Consider the following 3,290-nt stretch of genomic DNA (forward strand, 5'->3'; position numbering starts at 1 on the left):
CACGCCAATAAAGAAAAGTAGAATTTGTTTGGTCTGTGCATAATATGGAATTTTTTCCTAGTTAAGATGAGTATATGAGTAGTTTGTAAATCACTTTCACCACTTTCATATGTCACAGTAGTTTCAAGACAATCAACATATTTTAAACTACTAAGCTTATCTAAATCAAATAACCAACAGGAAAACATAAAAAAAGTTGTTCAACCCAATTAAAAAGCATGCAACGAAAATACATGAAAGTGCTGCACTGCATAACTGAAAGCAAAAAAATAATAAACTCAAAATAATCTAATACTCAATGGATAATGTGAGAAATTGCAAAACTAAGCTTAACTAAGCTTAACTAAATCAAATAACCATCATAAACAATGCTTCCTAAAAAATAATTTATTTGAAGTCAGTTTATTGGCACCTCAAATACACTACTGATATGGAATCTTTTTTCTAGCTAATATGAGTATATGAGTAGTTTCTTTGCATGATCATGATCATGAGTATGTACATATAGTATGATTGAGGTCGTGTCCTCATGATCATGCTTTACCTTTGATAAAAATGCATGGAACCCAACTGCACTGCAGTTTATGCATTTGAAAGGGACTTGTCAAATTTGCTGCTTTTCTGTCATCCAATTTGCTGGTGCCTGTTTACTGAGAAAGCAGGTTCAACCTGCAGATCAGAAAAAGTAGACAGAAAAACATAAAAATGTTGTGCTGACATATCTGCCAAATTATAAAGGATAAAAACAGTAAACCCAAATAAAAAACATACAACGAAAAAACATGAAAATAGTCAACTGGTATAACTGTCAAAACCTAAAGGAGAACTGCAAAATTGACTAAAGGATATGAAAAACATGAAAGTGGTGGACTGACAATACTGTAAAAACATAAAGGTGAAAAATAATAAACTTAAAATAACCTAATACTCAGTGGATAAGAAAACAAAAGCTGCCAAAGAAGCTGCCAAAGAAAACAAAATAACTTAATACTCTGGATTAAAAGATAAGAAAAAGTACGCATACAAGAAAGAAGCTGCCAAACAAAAGCTGCCAAAAACAACACTGCCAACAAGAAAAAAATTGCACATTGTGATTTTGTGTTGTTATCAGGCAGCCATACTTTCTTCAAAAAAAAAAAAAATTCATGTCAGAAAGAATAGTTGAGGAGAAAGATAAAATAAACATGTACACAAAAACTGTACTCTTGCTGAAAACAAAAGAACATATCCATGCATATTTGATAGTTTTTTCCATTTATGGTTTGAGAGTTTTTTTTCCTTGTGTCTAGCTTGGTTGGTTTTGCAGTTTTTACTTGGTCTTGGAGTGGTCGTATGGGAGGAGGCGAGACATTGCAGTTTATATATAAACATAATGTCTTTTGAGAGGCCAAACTTAACCAAACCCAACCACATATATGCAGCCTCACTTCCAACTAACCAAATTCTGATCTTTGCAAAACATACAACTTCACTTCCAACTACACAAATTCTGATCTTTACTAAGGATCAAGCAAATTGTCATATAGGTGAATAAGGATCAAGCAGATTCTGGTCTTCTCTTCTCTTCCATTTTTTCCTTTTACTGTTTTTTTATGTTTACTGCTGGTTTTTACTGGTGATGATTTGTTTTCAGCTGATTTCCCAGTTCTGTGAGGTGTTCTTGGGTGAGGATCAACTGTACATTTGTAGCTCTTATCTTAGTAAGTGTATGGTATTATTTATTTCTTTCTATATATTTGGGATACGTCTTTTTTTAATTTTAAAAAATATTTATTACTTATGAATTTTTTGTTTTTAATATTGGCAAGGAGATTGTGAGCTGCCAGTACTGCAAAGGTGAGTTTGCGACTTCTCATAAGGCCTTTTCTTTTTGTACTTAATTCATTTGTCATGCAGTTTATAAACAATTTATTTAAATATATTAGTTTTTTTTTTCATTTTATTTTTTGGTAGTTGCTGCTTATATATTTTTGAATTTGTAGTTGTCTCTCCTCAGCATCATGAATTCTTATACACTTCACTTAGCAACCTAGATTGTTTACTGAACTTTATTATATTTGTACAACTACCGAATTGTTGCCAAGTTTTGAAAAAAATTACAAAGTGCAATTTTTAAATGTTAGGGTATTACACAAATTCGTGCTGCTTTTGCTGTATTTGTATGTTCATGGATATTCTTCTATTAATGGCTATATATACAGATTTCACCAGTTAACAACATATAAATAATTACAAAACCCTAATAGATGCTGACACAATAACAAAAATCTTAAATTAAAAATCCCAATAAAACAATTACATAATATCATCAACCAGAACATAGATTTTGAAGTATTTTAAAAACACATAAAAAAAAAAAAAAAACTTACCATGGGAATCGAAGACAAAGGGTGAGGTGAGGCCGACGGTCCGCGTGAGGGTGGGTGAGTTCCGGGAGATGGATATGGCGGCGCAACCCTAATAAAACAATTAGGGTTTTTTCATCAACCAGATTTAGATTTTGAAGTATTTTAAAAACACAAAAAAAAAAAAAAAAAATTACCATGAATCAAAGACAAAGGGTGAGGTGAGGCCGATGGTCCACGCGAGGGTGGGTGAATAGCGGCGCAAGGTTCAACAACAACAACAACAAGAAGAAGGAGAAGAAAGAAGAGAGAAGAAGAAGAAAAGATGGGAGAGAGCGGAAGAAGAAGAAGAAGAAGAAAGAAGAAGAAGAAGAAAGAAGAAATGGCAGAAGGGAGGGGAGGATTCGTGCGGCGCCGTTTCCCAAGGGTTTCGGCAACACGACGAAGAAGAAGAAGAAAGAAGAAGAAGAAGAAGAAATGGGAGGGCTCGGGTTTGTGCGGCGCATTACAGAACGGAAGAGAGAAATATGAAACCGTAGGGTTTCATTTGATTTGCGCAAAAACGACAGCGTTTCAGAAGGGCTGGGCTCCCCTTTCTCTCATACGGGCTGGGCTTAAAATCATACCCACAAAGCCCAATTCAAATAGATCATTGTACAAAACCACTATAAGGCTGGGCTCCCATTTCACTCATACGGGCTGGGCATAAAATCATACCCACAAAACCCAATTCAAATAGATAATTATAAAACCACTATAAAAAGCCCAAACTCAAAGAAAAAAAACAATACCAACAATAATAATAATTAAATCAAAATAAAAGCCAATAATATATAAAAGACTATCACAAATTATATTTATAATTGTAAAGTAAACAAACACTTCGCAATTTTTAAAAAAATAATAAATAATTACAAAATTTATATAAAAAACATTAAGTTTTTA

The 3,290-nt window shown here is 33.0% G+C and overlaps 1 long non-coding RNA gene across 1 annotated transcript; it reads right to left on the reverse strand.

Moving 5' to 3' along the window:
- Positions 1-512: 512 nt before the first annotated feature.
- Positions 513-2,844, reverse strand: LOC121238875. Its single transcript, XR_005935195.1, has 3 exons — positions 2,543-2,844; positions 2,370-2,457; positions 513-669 (listed from the first exon to the last, which is right to left on the reverse strand). It is a non-coding gene; the product is annotated as an uncharacterized LOC121238875 (long non-coding RNA).
- Positions 2,845-3,290: the final 446 nt, after the last annotated feature.

This window comes from Juglans microcarpa x Juglans regia, chromosome 1D (assembly GCF_004785595.1).
Source record: "Juglans microcarpa x Juglans regia isolate MS1-56 chromosome 1D, Jm3101_v1.0, whole genome shotgun sequence".
Lineage (NCBI taxonomy): Eukaryota > Viridiplantae > Streptophyta > Magnoliopsida > Fagales > Juglandaceae > Juglans > Juglans microcarpa x Juglans regia.